The sequence below is a fragment of the Pelophylax lessonae genome (assembly GCF_965119305.1).
Source record: "Pelophylax lessonae genome assembly, chromosome: 2".
Lineage (NCBI taxonomy): Eukaryota > Metazoa > Chordata > Amphibia > Anura > Ranidae > Pelophylax > Pelophylax lessonae.
The window spans coordinates 720,445,916-720,456,077 of NC_138769.1; positions in this window are offsets into that span (position 1 = coordinate 720,445,916).

Below are 10,162 nucleotides of genomic sequence, written 5' to 3' on the forward strand. Positions count from 1 at the left end.
TTTTTGTCCAGTCCGGGCCTGCTCACCAACCCCCCCTCTTTCTCCCACCTCCTCTCTCTCTCAACCCCCTCACCCTTCCTCACACCCTCTTTTGCGCCTTCTCTCTCACCCCCCTCTCTCTTATCCCCCTTCTCTCTCTCACCCCCCTCTCTCTCACCCTCCTCTCTCTCCCACCCCCATCTCTCTTTCACCCCCTTTCATTCTCTCACCACCCCTCTCTCTCTCACCTCTCTCCCACTCCCCTCTCTCTCTCACCCCCTCTCCCTCTCTCACCCCTGTCTCTCTCACCCCCTCTCTCTCTCTCACCCCCCTCCCCTCTCTCTCACCCCCTCCCCTCTCTCTCATCCCCTCCTCTCTCTCTCACCCCCTCTCTCTCACCTTCCCGCTCTCTCACCCCCATCTCTCCCACCCCCCAACTCTCTCTCTCACCCCCTCTCCCTCTCTCACCTCCCCTCTCTCTCTCTCATCCCCTCTCTCTCCCACCCCCCCTCTCTCTCTCATCCCCTCTCTCTCCCACCCCCTCTCTCTCACCTTCCCGCTCTCTCACCCCCTCTCTCTCTCCCACCTCCCAACTCTCTCTCTTACCCCCCTCTCTCTCTCACCTCCCCGCTCTCACCTCCCCTCTCTCTCTCTCATCCCCTCTCTCTCCCACCCCCTCTCTCTCTTACCCCCCTCTCTCTCTCACCTCCCCGCTCTCACCTCCCCTCTCTCTCTCTCATCCCCTCTCTCTCTTACCCCCCTCTCTCTCTTACCCCCCTCTCTCTCTCACCTCCCCGCTCTCACCTCCCCTCTCTCTCTCTCATCCCCTCTCTCTCTTACCCCCCTCTCTCTCTTACCCCCCTCTCTCTCTCTCATCCCCTCTCTCTCTCATCCACCCTTTCTCTAATCCCCCCTCTCTTTTACCCCCCCCCTCTCACCCCCACTTTTGTGAGATCTCAGGGGTTCATGCTGGAACTTGTAGTCCTTCAATTTTGGAAGGAGTCACATCCATTAAACAGGAAGGGGTGGGGCAAATTTACATAGGAGGAGGGCGCCCAATTTTAATCTTGTCTAGGGCAGCACAAAATCCAAATAGACCACTGAGTACAGCGATTGTCCCCGCTGAGCTGACGGCCCTCCTGCCAGAACATTACTATCAGCGCTCTCAGCTACCGACTAAGGCTGGATTCACACAAATGCGTTTTTTTCATGCTTTTTGCAGAAATGCATTTCATTATTTTTAACATGGGTTTCTATGGAACAAGTTCACATCAATGCATTTCTGTGCGTTTTTGGAAAGAGGCGGGGACTTTTTTTTCCCCTGCAAAATGCAGCGTTTTTCATGTAATAGATTTCAATGGACCTGCATCTAAAATGCAAGTATTGCATTTTTACAGCGACTTTGCGTTTTTAAATCTGCTCAACAATAAATTTTCAAAAGAAACGCAAATCACGGTAAAATCGCGGCAAAATGGCGGTTAAAAAAAAAAAAAAAACATGGAAAGCACAGCAAAAAGAACTACAGAAATGCTCAAAAGCATCATTCATAGGTGTGAACTTTGGAGCACAGATCAGGAGTTGCACGGCTGCTGGATTTCCAGCATGCTGGTCTGAACAGACGGCTTCTGTCGCACCGGCTCCCATAGGTTTTTTTTATTGAACTGGACAATGTCACCCGGCATTTAGCCCGTGTGTATGGGGGCTTTAGGGTCACCCAGGGCTGCTGATGGGGGGGGACCACCAGTCCTCCTGTAGGGGGCCCTGGCACATAGGGGGGCCCGAACAGAAGGGGGAATTACAGAAGGAAGTCCTGTGTGACTTTCTGCAGCAGCTGAAAGCCTGTTTCCTCCCACCTGCTTTCAGCTATTGCCGGGAGAGACACAGACACAGGGCATTGTTCCTGTAATTGCTTCCTCCGCCCCCTCTCTGTTCTGCCTGTTTCTGATCCCCCCCCCTCCCCCGTGTGCCCCCATGTCAGTCTTACACCACCCCTACCTTCCGTCCTGTAAAAAAAAATAATAAATTGTAAAGAAAATAGTTTTTAAACACTGTAATAAAATAAAAAATGTAAAAACCAATGAAAAAAGGGCGAATTCACACAGGTCCCCCATTATGTTTGTGTCCGCCAATAATGATTTAAGTGTATTTTAGGTGAAAAAAGTACTTTGATATGTTTGGGGGGGGGGGGGGCTGCCAGGTAGGCTGTACGGGGCCCCATGATTTCTAACAGCAGCCCTGGGGTCACCCAGAGGTGTATTTTGGTTTTGTGCTGCCTTGGCAAGACTAAAATTGGGCGCCGCCCTTCCCCCCTCCTATGTAAATTTTCCCCACTCCATTTTTAACGGATGTGAGTCCCTCCAAAATTGAAGGATTACAAGTCCCAGCATGAACCCCTGAGATCTCACAAGGGGGGGGGGTGGGGGGTGAGATGGGTGGGAGAGAGAGGGGAGGATGAGAGAGAGAGAGGGGGTGGATGAGGGAGTGAGAGGGGGAGAGAGAGAAAGAGAGAGAGAGAGTGGGGTTGAGGGAGAGGGGCTTAAGAGAGAGAGGGGATTAGAGAGAGAGGGGGTGAGAGAGAGGGGGATGAGAGAGGGGGGTGAGAGAGAGGGGGTTGAGAGAGAGGGGGGATGAGAGAGAGAGAGGGAGAAAGAGAGGGGGTGAGAGAGAGGGGGGATGAGTGAGGAGGGGTTGAGAGAAAGGGGGGATGAGAGAGAGAGAGAGGGGGGATGAGAGAGAGAGAGGGAGAAAGAGAGGGGTGAGAGAGAGGGGGGGATGAGTGAGGAGGGGTTGAGAGAAAGGGGGGATGAGAGAGAGAGAGGGGGGATGAGAGAGAGAGGGAGAAAGAGAGGGGGGATGAGTGAGGAGGGGTTGAGAGAAAGGGGGGATAAGAGAGAGAGAGAGGGGGGATGAGAGAGAGAGAGGGAGAAAGAGAGGGGTGAGAGAGAGGGGGGATGAGTGAGGAGGGGTTGAGAGAAAGGGGGGATGAGAGAGAGAGAGGGGGGATGAGAGAGAGAGAAGGAGAAAGAAAGAGAGGGGGTGAGAGAGAGAGAGAGAAGGAGAAAGAAAGAGAGGGGGTGAGAGAGAGAGAGATGAGGTGAGGAGGGGTTGAGAGAAAGGGGGGGTGAGAGAGAGAGGGGGGGTTGAGAGAGAGAGGTGGGATGAGAGAGAGAGAGAGAGAGAGAGAGAGAGAGAGAGAGAGAGAGAGAGAGAGAGAGAGAAGGAGAAAGAAAGAGAGGGGGTGAGAGAGAGGGGGATGAGTGAGGAGGGGTTGAGAGAAAGGGGGGATGAGAGAGAGAGGGGGTTTGAGAGAGAGGGGGGATGAGAGAGAGAGAGAAGGAGAAAGAAAGAGAGGGGGTGAGAGAGAGAGAGAGGGGGATGAGTGAGGAGGGGTTGAGAGAAAGGGGGGATGAGAGAGAGAAGGGGGTTGAGAGAGGGGGATGAGAGAAAGAGAGGGGGGTGAGAAAGAGAGGGGGGATGAGTGAGGAGGGGTGTGTGAGAGAGAGAGGGGAGGGGTGTGTGAGAGAGAGAGGGGAGGGGTGTGTGTGAGAGAGGGGGTAATGAGAGAAAGAGAGAGGAGGAGTGTGAGAGAGAGAGAGGGGGGTGTGAGAGAGAGAGAGAGAGAGGGGGGGTGAGAGAGGAGGGGTGTGAGAGAGAGAGGAGGGGGGTGAGAGAGAGAGGAGGTGAGAGAGACGGGGTGAGAGAGGTGGCTTTAGCAACCAGTGGCCAATAGAGTCTCAGATGGAGGGAGGACGGCTTTTTTGATGCCCCCCCCCCCCCCCCACAAAGTGCCGCCCTAGGCCTGGGCCTTGTCGGCCTAGGCCAAAATACAGCACTGGGGTCACTGCAGTTATTACAATCTGACTGTACAATATGAGGATATGCCTAGGCTAGCCAATAAGCTTTTATCTGATCAGGCAGGCCCTTGTACAATCAGATTGTAAGGTGTATGGTGACCTCCTTTGATGCTAGTACTGTATCTTCTGGCTAATCTGTCAATTTTGGAAATTTATGGGCAATTTAGAGCAGAGACCTGTAATAGGATCATCATTCAGTGAACTGTCACCATGAAGAACCTGAGCTGCGAGCGGCTTGGCGTGCACAGGAACAGCCTGAAGATCTCCCGCCGGGTAAATATGTTTTCTTGTGTAAACACAACGCTCCACCCTGAGCTCTGCAGACCAGTTCAGGTTACACCCTGGGACCGAGAATTGGAGATATTCGAGTCATTCTTCCCATGACACGGCAGAAAAAAATAACTCTTGGTGGGGAGGGCGTTAATCCCAGTCCTTACTGGAGGCTGAGGATTTCTACAGTCCAACGTCTAACAATGCCTGGAGAGCGGGGAAGGGTTAGAGCCTCTGTGAGGTTTTTGCTGTCTTGTACCTGATGGGGAGATTTCCGTTTATTCTTATGCCCCATACACACGTGCAGATTATCTGAAGACTTTTGTCTGTAGATTTACCAAAACCATATAATATGAGGTCAAACCTAAACACTTTCAATTTGTAGGCAATCTGGCAGGCCCTTGCACTACATAGAAAAGGTAAATCTGCAGACAAAAGTCTTCAGATAATCTGCACGTGTGTACGGGGCATTAGTCAGGACAGGAAATGATGAGAAATCTGTCTAGTGGGGACAGTGAGGGTTGAGTTTTGGACAATGGTTTCTTTGCTCTGTGCCTTTCCATGCTACAAAGATCTTAGTAACGGAGTTAGCTCCCCTTCACACTGCTTTATGTGGTCAGACGCAGCGCAATGCAATCATGTGAAAAGCGAATTTCCGTTCAAAAGTTGAATCATTGAAAAGGTTAAGAAAGACTGCTGTAATATCTATCTATCTAATATCTATCTATCTATCTATCTAATATCTATCTATCTAATATCCACTTAATTGTCTGTCTGTCTGTCTGTCTGTCTATCTAATATCCACTTAATTGTCTGTCTGTCTATCTAATATCCACTTAATTGTCTGTCTGTCTGTCTGTCTAATATCCATCTGTCTGTCTGTCTAATGTCTGTCTGTCTGTCTAATGTCTGTCTGTCTATCTAATGCAATTCAATTCAATTCAAATAAGCTTTATTGGCAGGACCAAGTACATTTTAGCATTGCCAAAGCAGTTTGGTTTGGGGGGGGGGGGGGTAATGGGTAATATAGAGGGGAATGGGGGGTGAGTCTATGTAAAGGATTTTTAAGTCCTCAGTTTTTCATGTCCCTCTCAGTCTGTGACACGCTGTCACATATTGTGCAGCTATTCTCACCATTGGCTCCTCTTCTCCCAGTAGGATTTGGAGTTTCCTCTTCTCTTCTAGGGAATTGAAGTCCGGGATGAGAGCGGAGAGTCTCTGGAAGTGAGTGTCCCTCACTGATGAGTACTTAGGGCACTGTAGCAGGAAGTGGTCCTCGTCCTCCAGGACCCCCTGGTCACATTGCTGGCACAATCTGCTCTCCCTGGGCTTGTAGGTCTGTCTGTGCCGTCCTAATTCCATTTCCAGGCTGTGGGCGCTCAGTCTGTACAGGCTCAAGGTCTGTCTGTCTTTGGGCTCTTGTAGCACCTCCAGGTATGGGGCCAGTTTGTAGTCTCTCTGCAGTGACTGGTAAACAGTTAGTTTCTTCGAGTTTGTAATTTCATTTCTCCATTCTTCAACATATTTTTCTTCGGAATAATTTGTTATGTTTTTTATTTGTGGTTTTGTCAGGCCAGACTGTTGGGGGTTTGGGATGGGCAAGGCGCTGATAAGTTGTTGCAGACCGCCAGGCTTGGGCTGGTTCTTATTGGTTAGTAGGGCCTTATGATGGTACGAGTCGGGACTGCTGTTGTGTAGATGATCCCAGAATGATAGCGCCCTCTTCTGTATTGCAAGAAGTAAGGGAAATCTGCCCAGCTCAGACCGGCAGGCACTGTTAGAGGTGCTCCGGTGGACTTGGAGGAGGTGCTTGCAGAATTCCAGATGGAATGTTTCTGTCGGGCTGGAGTCCCATTTGGATTGGTCTGGGTAGGTGACAGGACCCCAAATCTCACTGCCGTAAAGAAGGATTGGGGTGATGACGCTATCAAAGATTCTAAGCCAGACTTTCACTGGGGGTTTTAGGTGATACAGCTGTCTCCTGATGGCATAGAAGGCTCTGCGTGCCTTGTCTTTTAGTGCTTCTATGGCTGGCTTGAAACTTCCTGATTGGTTGATTTCTAGGCCGAGGTAGGTGTAGCTGTTAGTTTCCTCAAGAGTGCGGCTGTTTAGTGTAAATGAAGGGCTCTTTGTGTTCTTTCTTTGGAAGACCATGATTTTTGTTTTCTTTGGGTTGATGGGTAGTGCCCATGTGGCACTGTATTTCTCCAGCACTTCCAGGCTGTCTTGTAGGCCTTTCTCTGTTGGTGACAGAAGTAGGAGGTCATCTGCATAGAGCAGGAACTTCACCTCAGTGTCATGCAGAGTCAGTCCAGGTGCTGGAGAGGATTCTAGAGCTGCAGCCAGTTCATTGATGTAGATGTTGAAGAGGGTTGGACTTAGACTGCAGCCCTGTCTGACTCCTCTGGCCTGCCGGAAGTGCTCTGTTCTTTTCCCATTCACCTTTACGCTGCAGCTGTTCTCAGTATATGAACTCTTGATGACATCATATGTTTTCCCTCCTATTCCACTTTCCAATAGTTTGAGGAACAAGCCTGGGTGCCACACTGAGTCAAATGCCTTCTTAAAGTCCACAAAACAGGCGAATATCTTCCCATGTCTTGTATTGTGGACGTGGTTCTTGATCAGACTGTGCAGGGTGTAGATGTGGTCTGTAGTGCGATGGTTTGGCATGAACCCTGCCTGACTTCTGTTGAGGACGTTGTGTTGTGTCAGGAAGGTGAGGATACGTTTGTTGAGGATACTGTTGAATAGTTTCCCTAATGTGCTGCTGACACATATCCCTCTGTAGTTGGCTGGATCATACTGGTCTCCACTCTTATGGATGGGTGTTACGAGGCCTTGGTTCCATATTTTAGGGTAGTGACCGGCACTCAGTACCAGATTGAACACTTTACATATTGCAGCATGTACGTCTGGGGAGCCATGTTTAATCATTTCAGGCCGGATTCCATCCATCCCACTGGCTTTTTTAGTTTGCAGGTGTTGGATTTTCTCTGTTACTTCTTGTAGTGTAATTGGTACATCCAGGGGGTTTTGGAAGTCCTTGATTTTTTCCTCCATATCGTGCAGTCTTTTGATGAGGTATTTTTGTTCTGCAGTTAACTCCTCTTCTGGGATATCTTTGTAGAGGTTCTTAAAGTAAGTGAGCCAGATGTCACCATTTTGGATGTGGAGGTTGTTTTTCCTGGGTGCTGAGCCAATATTCTTCCATATTTCCCAGAAAGAATTTTCCTGAAGTGCCTCTTCTAACTGTTGAAGGTTGTTGGAAATGAAGTTTTGCTTTTTCTCTTTAAGGGTTTGTTTGTATTGTTTCTGAAGAATGCCATGGGCTATCCTTAGGTCGCTGTTGTCGGGGTCTCTGTGTTTGTTATTGGAGGCTGTTCGTAAGTTGTTCCTTAATGCTTTGCATTCTTTGTCGAACCATTTATTGAATTGTTTGTTGGATGTTTTCTTGCAGTTGGCTTTTTTCAGCTGGGCTGTTTCTGCTATGGTGTGTAGTATATTATGGAAGTCCTTTGCTGCCTTGTTCACACCTCGTGGGCTGACCTCATAGGTGTTGTTTTGAAAGTTTTCGAGATGTTTTTTGATGTCAGGTCTGTCAGCTACCTCTCTGTATTTTGTGGCAGACTGTTTTGACCATTTGAATGATGGTGGTAGGTTGCTGAGAGAAGCCTGGTGGAATTTTGGAGATGGTTTATTTGACGATTTAATATATAGCAGTAGTTGGTTGTGGTCTGACAGGTGTGTTTGTGGGGTGACTGTGAAGCCATTGATGAGTGCGGGGTCCATATCTGTGATGGCATAGTCTACCACACTGCTGCCTACATGGGAGTTTAATGTGTACCTTCCCAGAGAGTCTCCCTTGGTACGGCCGTTGAGGATATAGAGCCCCAGACTGCGGCACAGATTCAGCAATTTTCTTCCATTTTTGTTGATTGTACTGTCATAGCTGTTTCTTTGTATCTGTATCAACTCATGACCGTAATTTGCAGGGCCCAGTATGTACGTGTTGCCATCAGAACTTGTATAGTCCTTTTCTCTTCCTGTTCTAGCATTGAGGTCTCCAAAGATGAGCACTTGGCCCAGGGATTGGAAGTGAGCTACCTCACCTTGTAGGACCTCATAAATATCTGGTCTGAAATATGGGGACTCTGGTGGGGTAATGTATGCTGCACATAAGTAGATATTCGACTGAGAGGCAAGGATGGAGCTACTTATTCTGATCCAGATGTGGCTCTCTCCTTTTTTGATTGCATTGATGTTGTCATGTAGCTCCTCCTTGTACCAGACTAGTATTCCTCCTGAGCAGCGACCCTGTTTGATGGTTTTATCCTTCTGTGCGGGGACAGAGAATTCCCTATAGCCGATGGGTACTGTTGGTTTGTCCTGTGCCCGAGTCCATGTTTCCAGGAGGATTTGTATGTCTGTCTCATGTAGTCTTTGTGTGAAGTCTGGATCGTTTACTTTGGATCCGAAGGCTGAAGTGTTCAGACCCTGAATGTTCCAGCTACTAATTACTAAAGATGACATTTTGTAGTTTATATACCTTGCAATGGGTAAATTTCCAGTGGCAAACTGGGTTTTGGGTGGTTGTCTCTGTCTTTTGTGCTTTTTGAGCTCATAAGTATATCGCATAATGTGCTGAGGAGGATGGATCTTATCTCCTCCTCCTCCATTTCCCTGCTTTTTAGTCCTGGGGCAGGTGGTTTCCTCCATTCTTGCAATCTTTGTGGCCCTGTTTTTCCCTTTAGTGTGTTGTATTGGGTTAGTGGTGGGGCTTGAGGTCTTGTGATTGTTTCTGTCTGAGAATGTTTTGTGCCAGGTTCAGGGTAGTGAAATCTCCCAAGAACAATGTCTTTGAATTCTCTCGCCAGGAGACTGACCCCTTGTTTGTTCAGATGTTTGTTGTCATAGAGGTGTTGGGGCATTATAAAAGGGTGTTGTGCCAGGTGAATCAAAGGTTTTGACCTGGTTTTGTCTGCCAGCTCTGTGTTGATTTGCTGGGTTATGTCATTTGATATATCCCTTCTTGGAAGAAGGGAGGACAGGATTACTTTGGACTGTGGAAATTTTTGTTGTGCAGTCTCTGTTAGTTGTAATAATTTGTCCACGATAACTTCCTGCTGTTCTTGAATGTTGTTTGTTCCTGTGTGTATGATGATATGTTTGGGGTTGGTGAAATATGGGTCGTTGATGACTCCTGTTGCCTGTTCAATTGTTGAACAGTGAATTTTGGAGACTCTTGTTCCTGGGAAGAGCCGTTTAGTGTTAAGGTATTTCCCATTTGAGTCTATTATTAAAACAATTTCAGGAGTTTGTTGCCTGTTCCTGTGGTTTGATGATGGATTGTTTGTGGTTTCTGGATTATTAGAGTCGTCTTGGCTATTGTTGGGCTTTGTAGTGTTAATTTTTGGGAGTTGATGAGTTCCACTAGTTTGTTGTTTGCTGATGGGTACTTTGTCTGTACAGACCATAGCCTTTGATTCTCTTTCATGGTTGTTAATTATCATTTGTGATTTAAGTGTCATTACCTCTTCCTTCAGTTGTGTGTTTTCTTGCTGTATCTGTTGAATTGTAGATCGGATTTCTTCTAGGATAGATTCGTGTTCAGATTTCAGTGTTTTCAGCTCTTCTCTCAGCTGGTAATTATCATTTTTGTCACTTGACTGTCTTTGAAGCTGTTCTTTGAATTGTATAAAGTCTCTCTCAAGTTGAGATAAGCAATGTCTGTCTGTCTGTCTGTCTAATGTCTGTCTGTCTATCTGTCTAATGTCTGTCTGTCTGTCTTTCTGTCTAATGTCTGTCTGTCTGTCTGTCTAATGTATGTCTGTCTAATGTCTGTCTAATGTCTGTCTGTCTATCTAATGTCTGTCTGTCTGTCTAATGTCTGTCTGTCTAATGTATGTCTGTCTAATGTATGTCTGTCTAATGTCTGTCTGTCTAATGTCTGTCTAATGTCTGTCTGTCTGTCTAATGTCTGTCTGTCTGTCTGTCTGTCTAATGTCTGTCTGTCTGTCTGTCTAATGTCTGTCTAATGTCTGTCTGTCTGTCTAATG